Raw genomic sequence first — 25,005 nt, forward strand, 5'->3', positions numbered from 1 at the left:
CAAAATATTTCACTACTCCAAAGCTACTGCGTGAAGTTACAAATTAAGTGTTGCAGACCATTGTCAACTCCACTTAACATAGTTTGTTTGCATCTAAGGAATAATGGTTTAGAATGCTGAACGCTGTTTGTGTCACTCCTTTCTGTGGCCTGAAGAGTATGTTGTATGTCATCTCTTGAATCTTGCACACAACTTTATTTTTCTAGCTGAGAGCAGTCTGGATGCCAATCCACAGGTAAAATCTGTGTGCTGGTTTGGTTTTCTTTTTATTTCCTCCAGGTATAGCATGAGCTCTGCGAATCCGCAACTTCTGGTTTACCCCTTTGATGACAGAAATTCCTATCTAACTTCTATTTCTCAAAACAGCCAGAACAAATTTTGCGTTTGGCGAACTTCTGTTATGAATCTGTGATACATGTTCTGTTTTCCGGAACCATAGTTTTCCAGTGGATCGCACTTATAAAGTGGTCTTGGAAGGTTTAGGTCCTGCATTTGAAAACTTTACTTCAGGCAGAAGGTGTGTGTAGGTAGCCTTTTCTTACCTGTTTTAATATTCACATCATTGCGTCCACTGTAATTTGCAGTTGTCCTGAATATTCAGTCATCTCGGACATTGGTGTTACAGGAAAAACAAGGGAAAGCCTGCTATTTCGTAAGGCATTTGAAAATTGCAGGTGAGAACAAGAGGATCGGAGTAAGGTTCTGCCGAGTGCCGGAATTGTTTCAACCAGAAGTTGTAGGTTCTGTTCTTATCCTAGTCTGCCTTGCCCTTTGCTGAAATTACCGGGTGGAATTGGTGTGTGCCGAGGAGTAGAACTTGCTGCTCCTCTGTGCAGTGGCGGTATTGTACAGTATCTGTGGAGGAAATGTATTCACTAATTAGAAATAGCAGAGATAGTTGTGTGCAATGAACTTCTTGTAATCAGTTGCCTTCTTGCTTTATGCTTTTTGTTCATCAGAATGATGGTGAGCCTCGCTTGAGAGAGAGAGCAGTTGCCAGAAGTTCTAGATTGGACCAGTGTGGCAAGATCCTTCCTAGAGTTCAAAGGAAGCTGGCCAGAGAGAGAGCCAAGCCTTACCACTTGCCTTCATCGGTCTCAAGAGAAGGTAATTTTTAGGGGAGGGAAATACAATGGACAACTGACCACGACTTTGATCACACAAGGCTGATATTTTTTCCCCTCTTGCTTTACAGTCGCAAGACCAAAGCCGTTATCAACAGTAACAAAACAAGCAAATGCAGGAAATGTGCGTACAAGAGCAACGTTCATCAGTAATATATTGTCCAAAAGTGGAGAAGTAGGGGTAGGAAATGAGCAGAAAACCAGTTGCTCACGCCGTGATAGGTAAGCAGCCTTTTAAGAAAGTTTAGTCTTGAGCTGCGTGTCTGGAGAGAGAGAGAGAGAGAGAGAGAGAGAAATCCACTTGAATTATGTTAGTGTTTTGGAGGGAAGGGGCACCTGAATAAAGCTTCCTTTGGCTTTTTTGCACCTACAAGATATAACATTTGAGAATCAATTCATCGTAAGTAATACTTGGAGCGAGAGTTCTTCTGCTATGATAATCTCATTTGTGCAAATACATCTATTTACATTACAGTAAATGTGTTTACAGAATTTAAGGTAGCTGAAACGAAAACCATGGTTGCCAACAAGCTGTTGGTGTACAGGTTTTGGTAGACTTGATTGTGTGATCAAATAGTAATCTTTTACCACTTTGCGCCCAGTTTCTGCTTCGTTTCTGCCTTTTGGTTTTTTTTTTTTTACTCAAAACCAGGCAGAATTATAAAGAGCAAAAAAGAAGCTAGCAGTTGTCAGATGATTTTCCTAGAGGTGGTATATTCAAGGTGAAACTTGAATTCTGGTACGTTTGGACTTGAGGGGAGTGAAAGTCAGTTACATTTTCCGTCTAATTCTAGGCCTAGAGCTACAGAACCACCAGTCATAGCACGTCCTCTCCCTGATGCGGAGCTGCCCGATGCATTTGTTGGGACACCCGTTAACAAAATTTAGCTTTGTACCTGTTAAAGAAAAGGTCAGCTTGGGGACACAACTAAGTGGAGAATTTGAAGTGGCCCCAGCAGTGAAATGCAGAGGAATTTTCTTCTGACATGAGAATTACACATCACTTGTGCCACGTAAAATTGCATTACTCTTGCCTCAGATGGCAGGGATTTAGGAAATTCAGTGTGACATGTCACGAAATAATGAAAAAACAAGAGAAGGCCTGTAACTTGTTCATGGGCCTGATACATCAGCCCAGCAGTGAGGGTTCACCTGTATTTCTTGTTCCTTGAATGTCTTTGTTAAGTATCACCTCAGATGTCTTGAGCGCAGCATGATTTTATTTCAGGTATTTATTTATGTTCACAGTTTCAATTGTGTCTCTTCACAGATCGCTGGATTTGGTGGTTCGTCCTGTTCCTTCAAGTTCTGCAGCACAGGGTGATAGCTGGCAGTCACCATGCAGCGCTTCTACTTCATTCATGGCACCCAGCCCGCTGAAACCAAATATGCTTGGTTCCATCTCACAAAAGAATTTTTCAGGAGCATCAGAGCTGAATTTACTGGAGACACCTCTTGTGGTTAAGGTTTGTGTTTTAAAAAACAGGATCAACCAACCGAAGCAAAAGCCTGTAAACTTTGTTTCACATGAAACCACTACAGTATTTAACACAGACCCTGTTGGATTCAGACTGTGGAATATTTTCAGCATGCGTGTGGTTATTGGACGTAGAATCCTTTTGGAAGCAGGACAAAGTTGGGAACAGTCTTGAAGAGGGAAAGTTTAGTTCTAAGTTAACTGCCGTACGCACATTGTCCCATAGCTTCGTGAAATACTTTGCTCCATGCAATAAAAACGAGTGTAGGTTATAAATTGGACTTCTCAGTACACATAGATCCTTAGAGATGCAATCTGTAGCTTAACCATCTCATTGTTTAAGTGCTCAATAGCTCTGTGGAGTTTGACTTGCATGCCTACAAGCAAGAATGTATATGCTTCCGTTTCTTAATCCACTTAAGGGAATGACAACGTAAGTGATGCCAGTTAAGCGATGTCAGTCTCTGTCAAATTCAGTGATGGCTTTTTGCAGGGATTCTACGTATTGATGCTTGTGTTAAACTCTCTTTCCATTCACCGCCATCAAACTCTCCTCATGTAAGGAAATAACAACTGACCAATCAATCTTCTTGGTGCTGCTCTTTTTGCCTTTGCCTACCTGAACAGAATAGTAGTGATCTCTCTGAATTATAACCTTTTTCTTCTTACTAACTATTGTCCATATCGTTAAGCTGGTTTCATTCTCTTCCTTTTAAACCCATTCAATACTGTAAAATCTTTTCTGAGCTGACGTAAGGAGACCTGAACGCTTCTAGATGAAGATGTGTAGGTATGTTTACAGCAGTGTCACTTCATTCAGTCCAGTGCGTGGATTGATTAATCAGAGAAGAAAGAAGGTATCGCTGTTGCTTTGCCGATTGCCATTTCTCATGGCAGTGTTTTCAGTTGCTGTATCTGGGGTAGCATTTGAAGCTGTATGCCTTGTAGAAGAGCAGTGTAGATATGGCAAAAGTTACTGGGATGGGAGATAGCATTGCAGACAAGAAGATGCCATATCCTTGTTTCTTCAGAAAATTAATTTGAACACTAACATTTTATGTTGCATTAATTAAAAAAAAAAAGAAGAAGAAAGAAGCCAAAAGAGTCATAAGAAACATAAAACGCATGGGTTTTATACCATTAAGTTTTTTGTCCCTTTGGAAAAAGAGCAGTGCAGAGGCTAATCTTTGTCCTCTCTGCTGGTACAAAGTCAGTTTAATTTGAGCTAATACTTTAGTTGTGTGCAATGAACTTCTTGTAATCAGTTACCTTCCTGCTTTATGCTTTTTGTTCATCAGAATGATGGTGAGCCTCGCTTGAGAGAGAGAGCAGTTGCCAGAAGTTCTAGATTGGACCAGTGTGGCAAGATCCTTCCTAGAGTTCAAAGGAAGCTGGCCAGAGAGAGAGCCAAGCCTTACCACTTGCCTTCATCGGTCTCAAGAGAAGGTAATTTTTAGGGGAGGGAAATACAATGGACAACTGACCACGACTTTGATCACACAAGGCTGATATTTTTTCCCCTCTTGCTTTACAGTCGCAAGACCAAAGCCGTTATCAACAGTAACAAAACAAGCAAATGCAGGAAATGTGCGTACAAGAGCAACATTCATCAGTAATATATTGTCCAAAAGTGGAGAAGTAGGGGTAGGAAATGAGCAGAAAACCAGTTGCTCACGCCGTGATAGGTAAGCAGCCTTTTAAGAAAGTTTAGTCTTGAGCTGCGTGTCTGGAGAGAGAGAGAGAGAGAGAGAGAGAAATCCACTTGAATTATGTTAGTGATTTGGAGGGAAGGGGCACCTGAATAAAGCTTCCTTTGGCTTTTTTGCACCTACAAGATATAACGTTTAAGAATCAATTCATCGTAAGTAATACTTGGAGCGAGAGTTCTTCTGCTATGATAATCTCATTTGTGCAAATACATCTATTTACATTACAGTAAATGTGTTTACAGAATTTAAGGTAGCTGAAACGAAAACCATGGTTGCCAACAAGCTGTTGGTGTACAGGTTTTGGTAGACTTGATTGTGTGATCAAATAGTAATCTTTTACCACTTTGGGCCCAGTTTCTGCTTCGTTTCTGCCTTTTGTTTTGTTTTTTTTTACTCAAAACCAGGCAGAATTATAAAGAGCAAAAAAGAAGCTAGCAGTTGTCAGATGATTTTCCTAGAGGTGGTATATTCAAGGTGAAACTTGAATTCTGGTACGTTTGGACTTGAGGGGAGTGAAAGTCAGTTACATTTTCCGTCTAATTCTAGGCCTAGAGCTACAGAACCACCAGTCATAGCACGTCCTCTCCCTGATGCGGAGCTGCCCGATGCATTTGTTGGGACACCCGTTAACAAAATTTAGCTTTGTACCTGTTAAAGAAAAGGTCAGCTTGGGGACACAACTAAGTGGAGAATTTGAAGTGGCCCCAGCAGTGAAATGCAGAGGAATTTTCTTCTGACATGAGAATTACACATCACTTGTGCCACGTAAAATTGCATTACTCTTGCCTCAGATGGCAGGGATTTAGGAAATTAAGTGTGACATGTCACGAAATAATGAAAAAACAAGAGAAGGCCTGTAACTTGTTCATGGGCCTGATACATCAGCCCAGCAGTGAGGGTTCACCTGTATTTCTTGTTCCTTGAATGTCTTTGTTAAGTATCACCTCAGATGTCTTGAGCGCAGCATGATTTTATTTCAGGTATTTATTTATGTTCACAGTTTCAATTGTGTCTCTTCACAGATCGCTGGATTTGGTGGTTCGTCCTGTTCCTTCAAGTTCTGCAGCACAGGGTGATAGCTGGCAGTCACCATGCAGCGCTTCTACTTCATTCATGGCACCCAGCCCGCTGAAACCAAATATGCTTGGTTCCATCTCACAAAAGAATTTTTCAGGAGCATCAGAGCTGAATTTACTGGAGACACCTCTTGTGGTTAAGGTTTGTGTTTTAAAAAACAGGATCAACCAACCGAACCAAAAGCCTGTAAACTTTGTTTCACATGAAACCACCACAGTATTTAACACAGACCCTGTTGGATTCAGACTGTGGAATATTTTCAGCATGCGTGTGGTTATTGGACGTAGAATCCTTTTGGAAGCAGGACAAAGTTGGGAACAGTCTTGAAGAGGGAAAGTTTAGTTCTAAGTTAACTGCCGTACGCACATTGTCCCATAGCTTCGTGAAATACTTTGCTCCATGCAATAAAAACGAGTGTAGGTTATAAATTGGACTTCTCAGTACACATAGATCCTTAGAGATGCAATTTGTAGCTTAACCATCTCATTGTTTAAGTGCTCAATAGCTCTGTGGAGTTTGACTTGCATGCCTACAAGCAAGAATGTATATGCTTCCGTTTCTTAATCCACTTAAGGGAATGACAACGTAAGTGATGCCAGTTAAGCGATGTCAGTCTCTGTCAAATTCAGTGATGGCTTTTTGCAGGGATTCTACGTATTGATGCTTGTGTTAAACTCTCTTTCCATTCACCGCCATCAAACTCTCCTCATGTAAGGAAATAACAACTGACCAATCAATCTTCTTGGTGCTGCTCTTTTTGCCTTTGCCTACCTGAACAGAATAGTAGTGATCTCTCTGAATTATAACCTTTTTCTTCTTACTAACTATTGTCCATATCGTTAAGCTGGTTTCATTCTCTTCCTTTTAAACCCATTCAATACTGTAAAATCTTTTCTGAGCTGACGTAAGGAGACCTGAACGCTTCTAGATGAAGATGTGTAGGTATGTTTACAGCAGTGTCACTCCATTCAGTCCAGTGCGTGGATTGATTAATCAGAGAAGAAAGAAGGTATCGCTGTTGCTTTGCCGATTGCCATTTCTCATGGCAGTGTTTTCAGTTGCTGTATCTGGGGTAGCATTTGAAGCTGTATGCCTTGTAGAAGAGCAGTGTAGATATGGCAAAAGTTACTGGGATGGGAGATAGCATTGCAGACAAGAAGATGCCATATCCTTGTTTCTTCAGAAAATTAATTTGAACACTAACATTTTATGTTGCATTAATTAAAAAAAAAAAGAAGAAGAAAGAAGCCAAAAGAGTCATAAGAAACATAAAACGCATGGGTTTTATACCATTAAGTTTTTTGTCCCTTTGGAAAAAGAGCAGTGCAGAGGCTAATCTTTGTCCTCTCTGCTGGTACAAAGTCAGTTTAATTTGAGCTAATACTTTAGTTGTGTGCAATGAACTTCTTGTAATCAGTTACCTTCCTGCTTTATGCTTTTTGTTCATCAGAATGATGGTGAGCCTCGCTTGAGAGAGAGAGCAGTTGCCAGAAGTTCTAGATTGGACCAGTGTGGCAAGATCCTTCCTAGAGTTCAAAGGAAGCTGGCCAGAGAGAGAGCCAAGCCTTACCACTTGCCTTCATCGGTCTCAAGAGAAGGTAATTATTAGGGGAGGGAAATACAATGGACAACTGACCACGACTTTGATCACACAAGGCTGATATTTTTTCCCCTCTTGCTTTACAGTCGCAAGACCAAAGCCGTTATCAACAGTAACAAAACAAGCAAATGCAGGAAATGTGCGTACAAGTGCAACATTCATCAGTAATATATTGTCCAAAAGTGGAGAAGTAGGGGTAGGAAATGAGCAGAAAACCAGTTGCTCACGCCGTGATAGGTAAGCAGCCTTTTAAGAAAGTTTAGTCTTGAGCTGCGTGTCTGGAGAGAGAGAGAGAGAGAGAGAGAGAAATCCACTTGAATTATGTTAGTGTTTTGGAGGGAAGGGGCACCTGAATAAAGCTTCCTTTGGCTTTTTTGCACCTACAAGATATAACATTTGAGAATCAATTCATCGTAAGTAATACTTGGAGCGAGAGTTCTTCTGCTATGATAATCTCATTTGTGCAAATACATCTATTTACATTACAGTAAATGTGTTTACAGAATTTAAGGTAGCTGAAACGAAAACCATGGTTGCCAACAAGCTGTTGGTGTACAGGTTTTGGTAGACTTGATTGTGTGATCAAATAGTAATCTTTTACCACTTTGGGCCCAGTTTCTGCTTCGTTTCTGCCTTTTGTTTTGTTTTTTTTTACTCAAAACCAGGCAGAATTATAAAGAGCAAAAAAGAAGCTAGCAGTTGTCAGATGATTTTCCTAGCGGTGGTATATTCAAGGTGAAACTTGAATTCTGGTACGTTTGGACTTGAGGGGAGTGAAAGTCAGTTACATTTTCCATCTAATTCTAGGCCTAGAGCTACAGAACCACCAGTCATAGCACGTCCTCTCCCTGATGCGGAGCTGCCCGATGCATTTGTTGGGACACCCGTTAACAAAATTTAGCTTTGTACCTGTTAAAGAAAAGGTCAGCTTGGGGACACAACTAAGTGGAGAATTTGAAGTGGCCCCAGCAGTGAAATGCAGAGGAATTTTCTTCTGACATGAGAATTACACATCACTTGTGCCACGTAAAATTGCATTACTCTTGCCTCAGATGGCAGGGATTTAGGAAATTCAGTGTGACATGTCACGAAATAATGAAAAAACAAGAGAAGGCCTGTAACTTGTTCATGGGCCTGATACATCAGCCCAGCAGTGAGGGTTCACCTGTATTTCTTGTTCCTTGAATGTCTTTGTTAAGTATCACCTCAGATGTCTTGAGCGCAGCATGATTTTATTTCAGGTATTTATTTATGTTCACAGTTTCAATTGTGTCTCTTCACAGATCGCTGGATTTGGTGGTTCGTCCTGTTCCTTCAAGTTCTGCAGCACAGGGTGGTAGCTGGCAGTCACCATGCAGCGCTTCTACTTCATTCATGGCACCCAGCCCGCTGAAACCAAATATGCTTGGTTCCATCTCACAAAAGAATTTTTCAGGAGCATCAGAGCTGAATTTACTGGAGACACCTCTTGTGGTTAAGGTTTGTGTTTTAAAAAACAGGATCAACCAACCGAAGCAAAAGCCTGTAAACTTTGTTTCACATGAAACCACTACAGTATTTAACACAGACCCTGTTGGATTCAGACTGTGGAATATTTTCAGCATGCGTGTGGTTATTGGACGTAGAATCCTTTTGGAAGCAGGACAAAGTTGGGAACAGTCTTGAAGAGGGAAAGTTTAGTTCTAAGTTAACTGCCGTACGCACATTGTCCCATAGCTTCGTGAAATACTTTGCTCCATGCAATAAAAACGAGTGTAGGTTATAAATTGGACTTCTCAGTACACATAGATCCTTAGAGATGCAATCTGTAGCTTAACCATCTCATTGTTTAAGTGCTCAATAGCTCTGTGGAGTTTGACTTGCATGCCTACAAGCAAGAATGTATATGCTTCCGTTTCTTAATCCACTTAAGGGAATGACAACGTAAGTGATGCCAGTTAAGCGATGTCAGTCTCTGTCAAATTCAGTGATGGCTTTTTGCAGGGATTCTACGTATTGATGCTTGTGTTAAACTCTCTTTCCATTCACCGCCATCAAACTCTCCTCATGTAAGGAAATAACAACTGACCAATCAATCTTCTTGGTGCTGCTCTTTTTGCCTTTGCCTACCTGAACAGAATAGTAGTGATCTCTCTGAATTATAACCTTTTTCTTCTTACTAACTATTGTCCATATCGTTAAGCTGGTTTCATTCTCTTCCTTTTAAACCCATTCAATACTGTAAAATCTTTTCTGAGCTGACGTAAGGAGACCTGAACGCTTCTAGATGAAGATGTGTAGGTATGTTTACAGCAGTGTCACTTCATTCAGTCCAGTGCGTGGATTGATTAATCAGAGAAGAAAGAAGGTATCGCTGTTGCTTTGCCGATTGCCATTTCTCATGGCAGTGTTTTCAGTTGCTGTATCTGGGGTAGCATTTGAAGCTGTATGCCTTGTAGAAGAGCAGTGTAGATATGGCAAAAGTTACTGGGATGGGAGATAGCATTGCAGACAAGAAGATGCCACATCCTTGTTTCTTCAGAAAATTAATTTGAACACTAACATTTTATGTTGCATTAATAAAAAAAGAAAAAAAAAAAGAAGAAAGAAGCCAAAAGAGTCATAAGAAACATAAAACGCATGGTTTTTATACCATTAAGTTTTTTGTCCCTTTGGAAAAAGAGCAGTGCAGAGGCTAATCTTTGTCCTCTCTGCTGGTACAAAGTCAGTTTAATTTGAACTAATACTTTTGACAAGTGAAGTCTTCTCTTTTGAAGATTTAGCAGGTCTTAAATTATTATTTTTTTTCATAGGGAGCTAAAGTTTTGGCCACAGCTGCTTCTGGTTTTCCTGCGTTTACTCCTCAGTCTATGCTCAGATCCAGCCTTCACACTACACCCCTAGCAACTCCTTCTGCATCTCCAGGACAATCAGTTACTCCTCCTCTACAAGCAAAGGAGCACAGAATATCTTTCAGGGAAGAGAACTTGAATGCAAAATGGACTGTTGGGGTAAGCTGGCCTGTAGTTAGTGATCTTTATATTTAAAGGCTTTAGAGACTGTGATTTGATTTAGTGTTTTTCAAGTTTTCCAAAACTCCTTATATTGAGAACTGGAATAGCAAATCAGAACGGCAGACTTGAATTTGGTCAAAAAAGGTTATGTTAGACCTTCTGTAACATCACCTGCCTGCAGGAACATATTCATAACAAATACCAGGGACCTTGGTGGTTTTTACTGCAGCATCGCTAGGCGCTGTGGTTGTTCCAAATTGCATGTGTGCAGCTTTCTGCTATACCTTTCGAAACGGTGGTATGGCAGGAAGGTAAGGAATACAGATTGAGTCAGTTGTTTGGGTTCGTTAAGCTTTGTGAACGAAACACCTCTGAAAGCAACAAAAGTCATGAGCTGCATTTACTTTCAGTCTCTCTTTTTGCAAGGACTGGGTTTCCTTAAGTTATGGTAAAAATAGACTGCCGATGAAGAGAGCTGTATGGCTGTCTCTTCTCTAGCCCTAAAGTTCTCGGTTTTGCTTCTTGCCTTGCACCAGCGATAGCATTCGTATAGTTGTCAAATGAAGTCTGTCCACCTGGAAGTTGCCCCCTTCTGCTCCTCCTTTTGTTCTGTCGGGTGGCTTCCCTGATTCAGCTCGTCATGGAGTTGCCAGAGTAACGTACCAAACGGATGGGGGCATGTGCTAGTATCTACCTGTAGGAGCTTTCCGCACCTGTGCTAACAAATTGTCTTAACCTGTTTTTATCGTACCTGTTATTGCCTGTTAGAAAGAGCTACTCAACTGTAAGAAGAGGCTCTCTCTCCTGTAGGAAGTTCTTAGTAATAGTGCAGCGTGGCCGGATTAATTTCCTTGTTCCACGCCACAGGCATAGTGAACGCTAAAATATGTTAGTAGTGCATACAAGCTGAAAAGGCAAGCATAAAAAAAGAGAAATCTTGGAGTTACGATTTTAGGTATGCAAAGCTCCCTCTTCTTGAAAACACAGTAGTGAACCCAATGAACAGCCTTGAGATGACAGGGTAAGCACGCACTTACAAGGCCCACTTCATCTTAATTCTCCAAGGCTGTGGAAACTCAATAAGCAGTCAACAGTGTGATTGGTTTTTACACTCCGCTTTAAAAGCCAAGATAGCGCTAGAAGGAGAACTAATTTTGTAGCACCTTGCTTGAGGTGACACTTGTAAAACTGACAAATATTGGTATATATTTGTTCTTTTTTTTGTCTGGCTTTGACAAAAAGTATATGTGTGATCTTGATTGTGAACTTTCTTTTTAAAAAATAAAGGTGACGGAAGATAATAAAGCACCATCTGGAGTTTCATCTGAGCATCATCACGGAGTGGTGGAGGAAAGTAGAGATGAACCAACTCTGTTTCCTCTGAGCAATCCCGAGGAAGATGGTGCTGAAGTAGAAGAGTCTGGAGATGGTTTGGAGAAAATGGATGTCAGCAAAGAAAAGAGTAACTTCTCTGCCAGGTCAGACCAAGCTGCTTTGGAGTATCATGATGCAAAATCACCTGGCGATTTTGAAGATGAAGTCATCTTTATAGCTGTTAATCCAGCTAATTCTTCCACTGAAGAAACTGCCGATTTTGAAGAACTGGAGAAGGAGGAAGACAGTGAAATAGTTGAAGAGAAACCCTTCCCGATGGAACAACCAGATTCATCAGAACTAAGAAAAGCAGCTGGTATGTTTCCTGGTATGATAACCTAAGCTTCTGCATTTCTTGGATGACTTCAAAAGGCTAAATTACGGATGGGTGCAACAGTCCATGATGAGCATTCACAAATGTCCCAGGCACTTCCTTGTCCTAGGCTTTTAAACTTGCCACTGTGTTTTGAGTCCTTTTTTAGGTCTCGTGGACATTCTGAATGTATACTGCTTTTGGCGGGCACTTCTTGTGTGTAATTGCAGCGGAGAGGCAGCAGTGACTTGTGGGAGTTTTGAGAGGGGTACAAGTTGAAAACTTAGGCTTCTGGTTCTGTTTTAGGGGTACTTCTGTAGGCTGCAGGTTTTTTTACAGCACGTTTAGCGTATGGCGTGCTTTGACTAGATAGGTAATTTTTTGTTGTTCTTTTGTTTTTTTACCCCCCTCGTTAGTGCTCAGTTAAATAGTTTTCTTTGGGAAGTGAGTCTGCTTGTGTATCTGCTTCTCATTACAGCTATGCTTGCTCCTTTTGCTGGCTCAACAGCTTATACAGCCTTTTCCAAACCTATTTCAGCTGGTCTTTGGTAATTGAGCTCCATTCAACTCATTCAAGCCAGTGCAGCTGCTGAGGATGTGTTCATATGAGCAGGTCTGCTGGCAGGTTAGAAGAGATGTCACTCACTAGGTGGTGAGCAGTGATGAAGAGCTGGGAATGACAGTAGTGCAGGAACAGGGAGAAGATGTGTAAACACAGCTACAGTCAGGATTGGACAAACAGAGCTCAGTCCGCTCAGCTCCTTATAACAGAAGTTTGCTATTCCTGGGAGAGGTATGCAAGTGTCGGAGTTCTGCGTCCGAGGTCTCGAAACAGTTTGTAGTGGGGAGCGTGTACTCCGGTATCAGTGCATCATATGCAGCCTGATTCAGTCCTAAGCCCGAGATGATTCCGGAGGATCCTGGAGAGTGACTGCTGCTCCTGAAGTTCCTCAGCTCCTCTTCTTTTTCAATAAGAGGAGTGCCCAGACAGGGGCTCCGTGTATATGGGAATTCAGACCTGGGGTTCTCCAGGTCTGAGTGTTTCTAGTAAGACAGGTCAAAACATTTGCCTGTCTGATTTTAGCTGCCCTGTGTTTGGACAAGAAATCAAGGGTGCTTTTCCTTAAAAACAATGATGAGGTCCTAATCATTAAAGAATAACCTTATGAAGAAAGTTTGTCATTGCCGGACTATGGTACAAAGAGTTCTGTACAATTTCAGTACTCTGGAAGCATTAGAGGGCAGTCAGTATAGCTCTTGTTTGGCCTGAGCTAGCAAAATTATCCCAGTCCTGCGTACTGTCTGCAAAGGTAATTGTTGGATCTGGAGGAAGCAGACGGCAGAAACAAAGAAGAAAAGGAGGAGGGTGTTTCTAAAATTTGGCCTGTTGAGAGAAAAACAGGCTAGCAAGCAGTTGGGTTTCAACAGCACCAGTCAATCGCTAGAGAAAAGAACGGGAGACGACCTTAGATGCATTCTTGTAGAAGAGGGCAAACGAAATCAAGAGAGGAAAGAAGCATTGCTGGGATGAGTTAAATATCCAAAGAGAAATAAGAAAAACTTATGACCCGATTTTAAGAAGGAGGGATGTTTCCTGAGGTTTTTATGTATTAGGTCAGTAACATATCAAGTTGAGTTTGTAAACAGAATGTCAATGGCCATGCTGTTTTCTTGACGGAAATTACGCGTCAGACTTCTTCTTTTACTGGAAAGAAGAATTCAGACCTTCTGTGCATTTGAAGTCTTGGTAGCGTTATTTTGTTAGGTCACCATCCTAGGTGAAATGCGTTGCCGGCTCTCTTGAAAATCATATGAGCATTTTAAAAGAAATGATGTTACGTGCAACAGGGAAGTCACCCATCTGTCTGTTTTTGTAGGATTTGTGGAAGAATCAAATGCTGAACGTCTTACCCTTCCTGAGGATGGTAAATGGTTGTTTCAAGCTGCTGAGGCTGCTACTTCTGGGACTGCAAGTGAAGGGTAAGTTTATGAAATCGAGACACCTTTAGGTTCACACAACGTGTGACTGCTGGCTTTCCTGTGTTTGAAAACTATGATTTTTGAGCTGGTATTGGTTCTGTCCTGTGTTCTTAAATACAACAGGTTTCCTGTCCCTTTCTGTCTGTGGACAGAACTAATGTGGTGTGAATAGAAGTGAAATTGACGAGCTGTCACTTTGAGCCTTTTTTCTCAAATCATTGCAGACCCCAAAGTAGTGGGCTGAGGACTTCATTCAGCAGGCTGTATGCACCTTTCTACAGTTTGAGGGGGCTACTAAGCAGATACTGTGAAGAGAAGCCCTGCTTTTGTCGGAATGTTATGTCGGTGAAAATTACACCTGAGATTCCTGTAACTTTAGTGGGTTTATTGTGCGGCTTGAATACTTTCTGGCAGTATTTTATACACTTAATTTCTATTTTCTGTGTGTGGTCAATTAGCATCTATTTGTTTCTGGAAAGGGAAGCAGTTTTCTCACCAGGTACTTGAAAAGCTGCAAGTGCTTAGTGAGAGACGTTAGCGATGAAATAACCCTTAATTTCACGTGGTAACTTACAGTGGCACACACTTTTGTTCAGTTGCTTCTAGACCTCGAGTATGGCAGCTGCACTCTTTCTACAGAAGACAAATAATATATTATTCTTTAATACAACTCTGTTGTTATGTTATTATCCAGTGTGAGATAGCTGGGAAGAATGTTAAGTACTTGATTCGTTGCACAAGATGAGTCGGGAATTGAATGTCGATGTGTTGGTAAAGGAATTTCTAATTTTTCTTAATTTTTTTCTGTTTGGAAACTTGAAGACTTTACAGTGAGAAAGTAATTTGTAAAGCTCTTCAAGGATTGTTTTGAAGCTTTATGATGGATTTCTCTCTTTCTGTTCATGCAGTGAAGCAAACCAGCAGGAGTCCAAAATGTCCTCTTCATCAGCAGAAAAAGCCATACCAGTTGCAACAAACCCACAGCTTTCTGAATCCCTGCAGGCAGAGGGTGAATGTACGTAACAGTATGTGGGAGATGTTATGTGAGTTAAGGTAGCTGAACGCCTCAAGTAAAACGTGCAGTTTGCCATAGCGCTACAGGCGTCTCAGACTGAAGTAGTACTAGCATGTTACTGCTACCTTTCATTAAACCGTAGAGAGAAGAATACCCTCCTCAGAGAAAGTCCTTGTAGAAAATGCATAGCCAATGTTCCTGTTCTGGATAAAGGTACTGAGAACACTGGTAGAATGTAAAATATTAGAAGGAGAGATCAGTGTTTATTTCGGTGTTGTACACCACTACTAATTTGTGTGCTATGGGATCTGCTGCTTGAGTTACTATTTTGAAAGATGATGCATCCCTCACTATTCCGGCTGTGAAGAATAACTAGCTACCAGGTAGATGGTTCTGGTTTCTAGCGTTTGGGGAAAGCCCGATGTATGTGGCAGGATGGAGAACTGTATTCTTGGCTCCTGCTCCCTCTGTTACTTCCTGTTGCTTAAACGCATCTCATTTGTAGAGCAGTTAAGTTAAAATCATATAAATCTCTTCCAGCTGTGATACGTACCCTTGACAGCGAGGATGTGGTCAGTACTCATTCAGAAAATTGCCTTGAGGGGAAGTGTGTGGATTTACCTGAAGAACGTAACCCAGAAGCAGCTGAAGATGAAGGAAACGTTCCTTTTCCACAGGAAGAGGTAACTGTTTGTAACAATCTTCCTAAAACTGAGGAAATTAATGTAAGTAAACTATTTTCCCATTTTCTACAAAAGAGAAAACACCTTGCAAATTGAGGACAGTCCTGTCTAACTGACAATTAGAAGGCACGCAAAACCGTCTCAGTTTCTTTAGCTGGGTAACACAAGTCCAAACCTCGTTGGGTAAGGGCAGATAGGTTTTTCTCCTATGCATTTGCTGTACCTAGAACACAGAATAGAACCTGCCAAGACTTGGGCCTTTGAGAGCTGTAGGAGTGCTAAAACCCGCCTAAATATTCTTTAAAATCACCATGCCTTCATTTGGTTTGCTAGAATGTAAATGTTTCTTATTTGACTTAAAAAAAGAAATAGTTTTAATGTTGAAGACAATAAGAAAAGTTGGGGAGCGCAGCTTTTCAATACCGGAGGCCGTTTAGCAAATGACAAAATGACGTGGGAACCAAACTCATTTTCAGAATGATTTGGGTGCTTAGGTCCTTTGCTATTTGTTCCTTATTAACATAAAGAGAATTCCCAGTAATGAGTTAATTTCAGTGTCAAGATATTTCCAGCTACCTAAAACTCTTTTTGTGTGTGTGTGAAAATGTGGGGGTTTTAACATCTCAACTTTGTAAAATATGAATTTTAAAAGGTTGTTCACAAGGGCTGAAAATCAGAGCCGGAGATTCCTCAGTTGTCGCAGGTTGTCCCCATTGTTCTCACTTCTGCTGGGGCCGAGGAGTGATTTGGATTCATTGTGGATGTCCTCTAAGTAGCATATAGAGTATGCTGTCGATTTCCTGTAGGGTTGTTCTCACAGGAATTAGTAATAGTTAGAGTGAAATACAAACTGAAAGGTAGGCATAGCACAACTAGATTGGTCTCAAGCAACAGAAGATGCTTTTCAGTGTCCCAGATTTCAGATGAAGTTGAATAGGCAGTCGCTTGCGTAGCTCGTCTCGGCTTTGGGGTTTAGGACAATGCTCTAGAGAAGATGATTATAGACTTGGGAATACATAAATCACGCACTTATGGGAGTAAATGGAAAATTTGTGATGGGAAGAAGGGAGCCGGCATGTGAGACGGTCACAAAGCTGCTGCAGCCATTCCTGTAGCAGTAGAGTGAAGGTTTTCCTGTTTTCGTTATGACTGGTTCTTACTGAGCTATACGTAAAGGTGTCTTTTTGGCTTGTCTACCTTCACTGAATTTAGGACAAACTACTTCCTACTGTCTTGGTCGTAGATTTATAAGCATAAAAGGAAAGTTTATGCAGACTGAGAGGGTTGTCAAACATTGAAATGTGCTGCCCAGGGAAGTGGTTGAGTCACCATCCCTGGAGATATTCAAAAAGCGAGTGGACAGGGTACTTCAGGACATGGTTTAGTGGGCATGGTTAATGGTTGGACTCGATGATCTTGATGGTCTTTTCCAACCTAAATGATTCTACGATTCTACGATTCTATGACTAGTGTTTCTCGAATTTAGCTTTGAAGCGTGGCACGTTGCTAGATGCGTGTTGCGCAACTACATGCACTTGTTCTCAAATTTGCGCTAATACCTCGCTTGCGGTCTGTGCTCCCTGCCGTGCTGTTAATGGCCGGTGGGAACCGGGCTGGAGTTACCCTGTTGTACTTCGTAACGCCGGCTTATGACAGGGTAGAATTGCTGGTGGTCGTGAAACTAGTCTGGTATTTGTACTCGGTATTGCCGTCACCTTCATACTTCGGGAGCCATCCATCGGAAACTATTAGTAATTACAGCTTTTAGCTTTTTTCCTCGGCGAGCCCGCCTATGGGGGGCATCTCCGTACTTGGGGTGCCATCGCCTGGAGACTGTTAATGATTACACTGTTTACCTTTTCTCCTTGGGGAGCCAGCCTAGGGAGGAGAAATCTGCCCGCATCTTCCCCTTCTCTGCCAGGCTAATTACAATAGTGTTTGAGGACTTTGAAAATTTGCATATCCTTGGGCTGCTGAAACCAGCATGGTCCTATGCGAGGTCTCCTGCATGTCGTTCGGGTCTTGTTTAGGGTTGAACAACTGTTTAAGAATACGATAAAAGATGATGCGTTAGCAACTTTTGACAAGGCAGGAGGCAAGAAAATAAGCAGATTCTATGGAGGCTCCCGCTGAGTGGCTTCTTCCTTCTGCCCTCTTCGGCTAGCACTGTAACTTAGAGGGTTGGGCAAAGGTCTTCACGCGTTGATTAAATTATCTTGGCCATCTGAGTCACTTGAAATACATAACAGAGACTACTTTTGTTCTCAACATAAAAGCTTGAGTGTCTCATGTGGCTCTAGCAGGAGAGAATAATTGCTCAGTATGGGGAGCTACAAAGGCTGAGAGGGAGGTACTTAGAATCTATGTGTTGTCTCCTGCAATCCAAGTGATTCCTTAAAGTGCGGTGTTGAGTTGTGCGATGTGATACCTGGCCAGTTTGACTACAAGTGTTGCGGTGACAACTATGATGACCGAAACTTTAAGCTTGGGGGACATCGTTGTACTTTGCCCCGTTCGTTAGATGCAGAGTCGGTCACTCTGTGTGGATTTGTAGTCAGTCCGGAAAGTACTGCAATGTGATGATTGCTGCCAGCTGGGTATACAGCTTGTATTGTAAAACTGCTCACTTTGTTCACGGGGGGTGGCAAATCGTTAGTCAGGAACAGAAGTATCAGAAATGGAGCATGTGATTGTATACACGGAATACTCTGTTCTCTGTCCCTTAGACGCATAAACTTTTATCTGTAGTAGAGAGTACCTTGTATGTTTCTAACTTTACGTTTGGTGGCGATCTGAAAGGAAAAGCAGCATTTCACTGTCCTCAGCTTCATCTAGCTCAGCCTGAAGTTAGTCTGTTTGGTAACTGATAATGCATTAAGAGACATTTTTTAACTTTAGGTTATTGAAGATGGTGCGGTTAAGGCACAAACCTCAGAAGCAGCACCTGAAACATCACCATATAGTGAACTACATCCCTCAGGCAATCTTCAGTACAGCCATGATACTACAGAGCAACAGCTTGCATGTCATTTGCCTGATAACAGAGATGGCGAATGTGATGCAGCTGAGGGAGATGGAGAGCTTTTTCTATCCCAGAGTAATTCTACTTTAGTCTTGGAAGGAGAAGAAGGTGAAGCAGAGATGGGAGACCCTACATTAGTAGATGCTTCTAAAGCAGCTGGCACAACAACAGAGGAAAAACCTGTCAACAGTTTAGGAAATACTGAAACCCAAGAACATGTTACCAACTCGGTGTCCACTGTAACTAGTTATCAGGCATCTCAAAATATGGCAGAGTCGCTCCCGTATGTGCCTGAACCCATTAAGGCAGCTATTGCTGAGAACTTACTGGATGCAATCAAAGACACAAGAAGTAAAGAATTTACATCTGAAGTTGTAGAACAATCTATTCATGAAACCACAGGTAAAAAGGTAACTGGATTCCAGAAGGCAAAAGCTCCCTTGAGAACTGTGCCAGAAGGAGTGGAAGACGAAACCAGCGTACGTCAAGTAGAGCACGGCATCGCTCCTAGAACACGTACAAGGGGACAGCTGAGTAGAAGTCTAAGTGCTCCATCGGCAGGCACTCAGCAGCTACTGAAGACAGGCAAACCAGGTCTGTTTGCACTGTCTCCTAGGAGAAATACCAGGCAAACAAAAGAAGCGCCTGAGACTTCTAGTCTTCAAACAGAAGAAAATGCTCAAGAGGAGCAAATGCTTGTGATACCTGTTACTCCTAGGAAAGGCAGGAAGCCTAAACCAAGTACTGCAGAAAAAGTAGAAAGCAGTCTTTCTGATGGACGAACATTGTCCCTCCCTACACAGTCCGTAGCCGCTACTCCAAGAAGAAGATTAAGGAGAGCAAAGGAAGCTGCAGCTGAACTCTTGGGAGAGGCTAATGAGGAAACTTCTCTTGCTGAAGGTAGCATTATCGCTTCTGCTACTTCCCAAAGGACTAGAGGAGGGAAAAGTTCAGCGGGAGGTCAAGACACTGGCCAGATTGACACTGGTCATAAGATAAAAACGTCAGTCAGTCCCAGCAGAAGTACAAGAAAACTGAAAAGCGTTAATTTACAATTTATGCAAAATATTGTCAAGGATCAAGAGGTGCAGCCTAGTGCGCAACACCTTTTACCGGTGCCAGCTAAAAGAGGCAGAAGAAGAAAGATGAGTTCATCAGAAGATTCAGAAAATTCTGACCTTGATCTGTCTAAATCATCGCTTCCTCAAACAGAATTCAAACTTCCCGTCACTCCGGGAAGAAGGGCCAGGAAGCAGGCACAAAATCTCCTGGCAGACACAGAATCTCTCTCTGCTCAGGAAGACATGTGTGCAGGTGGGAAAGTGGGAATCCTTGATACTCCTGAGAGAAGAATAAGAGGAGTCCCACATGCTAAACTAGAAAAAACGGATGCTCCTGAGCAAAGAGCTGCCCAGCCAAACGAGGAATCAAGCACACCCAGGACTACAGTAGGAACAGGACGTCGGGGCAGAAAGAGACGATTAGTATTGGAGGAGAGCACAGGGGAGGAGGCCTTCCCCCAAGGACCTGCTGGCAGTCCTTTGATGCTAGAAGAGAGAAACCCATCAAAATGTGCTGCAATAATAAGATCTGTAATGGATCGTATTACAAGAACATGCCTAGTGTGTAAATAAAGGCGCAGATAACTCTCAGGGTTGTCAGTGCAATACATTTATTTCCTGGAATTTCATCGGTTCCCATGTAACTAATCAGAAATAGCCTAGGTGTTGATTTCTGGTGGGGAAAAAAAACAAGCTACAGGCAGAAACCGGTCCATAGTTTCTTGTGAGTTGTTAGGCAATCCTTGTAACCTATTAGTCTAGGCCAATCTGAAAATATGAAGAGAGAATAGGATTTCAAGTAATAAGACAGCATTTGTTTCCTATTCTCTTTGTACTTTTGTCTTCTATGCAAAACTTCCAGGTTTCCATTCCAGGAATGCTTGTTTTCACCAAAGCAGTCAAGATCATGAGTCTCTTTGATAAGCCTGGAGATAAATGTACCGCAGTTCCTTTTGAATTAAAGCTGTTCCTAAAATGCAATGCATTTTCCAATGCACTGTGCTGTGCGGATGACCAATCTGTGAGGTAGTGGGAAAAATGCAAGTTACGGTCACTGATGTGGCTTGTTCGTTCAGGTCACTCACTCCTTGGCTGTGACTCTGACCTGGCAAGGTCCAAGAGCAGGCTTATCCCACAGCAGTCATTGGTGTGGTGCGCGTTGCTGTTGAACTTGGTTTCAATCCAGCCTAAATCGTGAATTCTTAGTGAATGACTGATTGCTTGTATTTTGGTACTACGACTGCAACTTCAATACACAGAGAGAGAAAGGTGAGGAGGTAGGTGTGTGATTTGTATGAGCACCAACAGCACAAGCGTATGTAGAATCCTTTTGGAAGCAGGACGTTGGGAACAGTCTTGAAGAGGGGAAGTTTAGTTCTAAGTTAACTGCAGTACGCACATTGTCCCATAGCTTTCTGAAATACACTCGTGTTTATTGCAGGGAACAAAGTAAGTTAACATTGGACTTCTCAATATACTTAAGCCCTTAGAGATGCAATTTGTAGCTTAACCGTCTCATTATTTAAGTGCTCAATGGCTCTGTGGAGTTTGACTTGCATGCCCACAAGCAAGAATGTGTATGTTTCTTAATCCATTTAAGGGAATGACAACGTAAGTGATGCCAGTTAAGCGATCTCAGTCTCTGTCAAATTCAGTGATGGCTTTTTGTAGGAATTCTACTTGTCTTAAACGGTCTTTCCATTCACTGCCATCAGACTCTTCTCATGTAAGGACATAACTGACCAACCTTCTTGGTGCTGATCTCTTTGGCTTTGCCTACCTGAACAGAATAGTTGTGATCTCAATCTTCAATACAGCTGTGATACTACAGAGCAACAGTTGCATGGGATTTGCCTGGTAATAGAGATGGTGAATGTGATGCAGCTGTGGGAGATGAAGAGATTTTTCTATCTCAAAAGAGTAATTTTCAGAACTTTAGGAGGAAAATTTCTTATGTAAAGTACTTCAGTAAGGGTCACCAATATTAGCTTTACTCATTACAGTTTTCATTTGTCTTACCTAGTTAATGACATAATGCAAGTAATCAACCAAAAGGAAAATACTATTAAGAGCCATATTCCGTTTTCCTCCAAGTTTCAAAATAAAGGATGATGTAGAATGTAAAAACCGAGATGGACTTAACCGGTTTTGGTAGACCTTAGCTACAACAACAAAAACACCCCCAACAACCACCACCACCAAACACCCCACCCAGAAAAACCCTGAACCACCACCAGCTTGTAGGGCCACTCAGGCCTCCCAGCCCTGGCACCGCTGGCCACCATGGGGAGAAGAACTGCCGTGTTGCTGATGACGGTCTCATTGACAAACCCTACTCTTTGTGCTTTCTCTTCTATTTTAGTGCAAGTCACTACAGGCAAGCTAGTAAGAATGAAAGTCAAAATACCTTATGACAACAGTACAGAGTCACCTGGTCTCTATAATAACCCAGGGGGAAAAAGGAGACAAAACTGTTCCTTAAGCTCTGAGAAACAACAACTACTCTTTTATTTCACTATGGGCACTAAGGCTTTGAAAGCAAGAACACCACAAAGCAATAGCGCCCCTCCCAAACAGGCATGAGGAGTAACTAGTTGTTTCATCTGCTAAGGCACTTGTTATCCAGGGCCTGCCTGCTTTTAATAGTTGCAGACTGGGGCCAAGCAAGAAGGCTGTGGCTGATTGTGAAGCAGATGCCATAGTGGTTCTCTTAAGTAGTAGCTTAAAATTTAGCTAGAAGAGATCAAAGAAAATTCTAGAACTAGTACCCAATAAGTCACTGATTTAATATGCTTGGGAACTAAAACTCAAGCCCCTTCATGGGCTTGCTCGCTATAGCAAATAGTACTGTAACTTTTAACTCCATTTTTCTTCTGTTTCTGCTGTAAACAATAGCACACTGAAACCATTTTATGATTAGGCTTTTACAGCCAAATGAGTTTTATTGGAGTTAGACCCAGGAAAGGGGTTAGTTCATACAGTTATGTTTTGACTTCAGAGTTCAGGCTTGCTAATAACAGAGAACTCAACACCACGTTTGTTGAGGCGATCGATCGGTTTTGTTTTGGAGAAAGCAGCTCCTGGAGAATATACACCACCCCTGTTAATGAAAATCAAAAGAGAAAAACAGTAGTGGTACAGTGAGTGAGTGAGACCTTTTATTTATTTTTAAGTCAAGGATGTATTTCACTGCCTGAGAAAGAAAAAGCCACTCTCTCCCACAGGAGAGCGTGTGCAGAATTTAGCAAGCTGGTTATATTCATAGGTTCGTTTCTGCAGCCAGCAAACTCAAGAGAAACCATTCCATTAACTGGAAATGCAGACACTGATGCAACAGATGCAGCAAAAGCATTTCTATGTATGACTACATCTTTTCAAACTGAAAGGCAGATGAAGAGTAAATGGCTGTGAATCAGTATCTGAAGGTTTCACGTATTATTTTTATAATGACCTTACAATTATTACATATATTACACGTTATTACATAGGTGTATTACGATTACACGCATAGAAGTATACTGAAATGCGGTGGACTGACCTTGGCTGAATGCCAGGTGCCCACCAAGCAGCTCTGTCACTTCCCTCCTCAGTAGGACAGGGAGAGGAGAAAATCCTATGGAAAAAAACCCCTCATAGGTCAAGATCAAGGTGGTTTAATAAAGCAAAAGCAAAGTGTGTGAAGTTATCTCCCTTGCACAGCCATTTGGGTGAGGCAAGACAAAAATCCACAGGGTTATGAGATCTGTAGTTTCCAAGAGAAACATACACATATAGTAGTTTTAGGGGAGATCAAGCTGTTCTGCATGGGAAAGTACTTACCGTTTAGGCAGACAAGCTGCATCCTCCAGAAGAGATACAGCTGCTTGAACCATTGCAATTGGTATAGCAACATAGCTAGGCTCTGACAAACAAACAAACAAACAAAAAAAACAAAACAAAAAACCCCAAACAAACAATGTACAGCGTGTTGAAATGTAGAATGTAATCTCGCTCTTACCCACAGCGTGCTGAAGAATAATCTCTTTGGCAACAAAACAGCCTTCCCCATTTAAGAACAGCTTTTTTACCTTGTAACCATCCCAAGTAGCTGGTGAAGTCCTTAAGATCTAATCTGGACAAATACTGCTTCAACTACAGGCCTATAACCACACAACAAGCATGAGCGATCACCTCACAGGTGAGAGAGGGCTCTCCATTACAGCAAGAGCTTTCCCCATTCTGTGCTTAAATTCAGACTTTTGCTGTGAGACTGTTGCATTCAGCAGTTATTTAAAGAAGCTATGCTTCATTAACTCCTTTCTGAATGCACATTCTTGCTGTCTCCAAATTTGACTTCAGGTGTCACCTCCCCTCAAAGGAATGACCTGAACACAGGTATGTTATGGCTAGAAATGATACTATGCCAGATCTGCTTCCGTTCACTCACAGGGGACTGGAAATAAACAAGTAGTAAGTCCAGGCTGCAACAACTGAAAACTAACCTTAAAGCACTCTCCCTTTAACTGCTCTACTCTGCAAAAATGAAAAATTGGAACAGGGAAAGTCAGAAGGAAAGCGAATGACAAGGCAGCAAATGAAGTGGCTGTGAATGCTACTATCCAAGGTAATACTCTGTAAAGGCTGCTGACTTTGTCCATGCTGCAAGCGCTCCTCAAGGGTGAGTAGCAGTGGAACCATAAACTTCTTTTCAAGCAGGGAATGTAAGGCAAAAGCAGTAAGCTGCTACTGACATACATACCTGGTCCTTTCACTTCAGTGCAGATCTTGACATTTGGTTTGCCATACTGGGGGTCTTGCCCCTCACTGTAACCCTCGCCAAAAAAAGTCATTGTAAAAGAGGTTCCATCCATCTGTAGTGGACAAGACAAATGTGGCCACCAAAACAGTAACTCACTTCTATCAGGCAAGCACAAGTAGTAAATACAGGTGTCTATTATGCCACAAATACTATCATCTATCTAAATATGAGAAGAGTTATTGGGAGTTATTGCTTAAAAGGTACAATCTCATCTAAATTTGTAATCACTTCCCCTTTGTTGGAACTGTTACTGTCCTAAAGTCCATTTATTCTCTCAGGGCTTTCAGTCCTGGGTTTGTACTACTCAGTCTCCCCCTGTCATCACCGTTGACAGATGTGAGTGCTGTGAGCCATCCCTGTAAATACATCAGACCCAGCAACATGACCCATTTTCTCCTGGTATGAGTTGCACATACTCTGATGTCTAATAGCAGAAGGCATGATGATTTAAATATTCAAAGCTAACTGAACAGGCACACACAATGTGCATTTAGAAATTATTTCTTTGGGACTAAGCAGCTGACTCTAGATTACTATTCCACCATTATCATAACAAATCTATTCAATAATTGTGATGGAAAACAGTCAGCTACCTGTGTCTGGGTTGGTCCTTTCTTTGTGAAGAATCCCGCAGAGAAAAATTCCGGGTACTATATAAGAACAGGGGAAAAAACCAACCAAACAACAGTAAACTAGAGGGCAAAAAAATATCCAAACACTTAATTCTTTTGACAGAAGTTTTCTTCCAAAGCTAAACTTCACAAGAAGAAGAAATAAAA

The 25,005-nt window shown here is 41.7% G+C and overlaps 1 long non-coding RNA gene and 1 pseudogene across 1 annotated transcript; one reads left to right on the forward strand and one right to left on the reverse strand.

Annotated features, from left to right (window-relative positions):
- Positions 1 to 20,001, forward strand: part of LOC126051799 (protein ELYS-like) — a 42,169-nt pseudogene extending 22,168 nt beyond the window's left edge.
- Positions 20,002 to 22,336: 2,335 nt separating this feature from the next.
- LOC126051532 (uncharacterized) lies at positions 22,337 to 23,310 on the reverse strand. The gene is made up of 2 exons (XR_007509835.1): positions 23,248 to 23,310; positions 22,337 to 22,528 (listed from the first exon to the last, which is right to left on the reverse strand). It is a non-coding gene; the product is annotated as an uncharacterized LOC126051532 (long non-coding RNA).
- Positions 23,311 to 25,005: the final 1,695 nt, after the last annotated feature.

This window comes from Accipiter gentilis, chromosome 28 (genome assembly GCF_929443795.1).
Source record: "Accipiter gentilis chromosome 28, bAccGen1.1, whole genome shotgun sequence".
NCBI classification, from domain to species: domain Eukaryota; kingdom Metazoa; phylum Chordata; class Aves; order Accipitriformes; family Accipitridae; genus Astur; species Astur gentilis.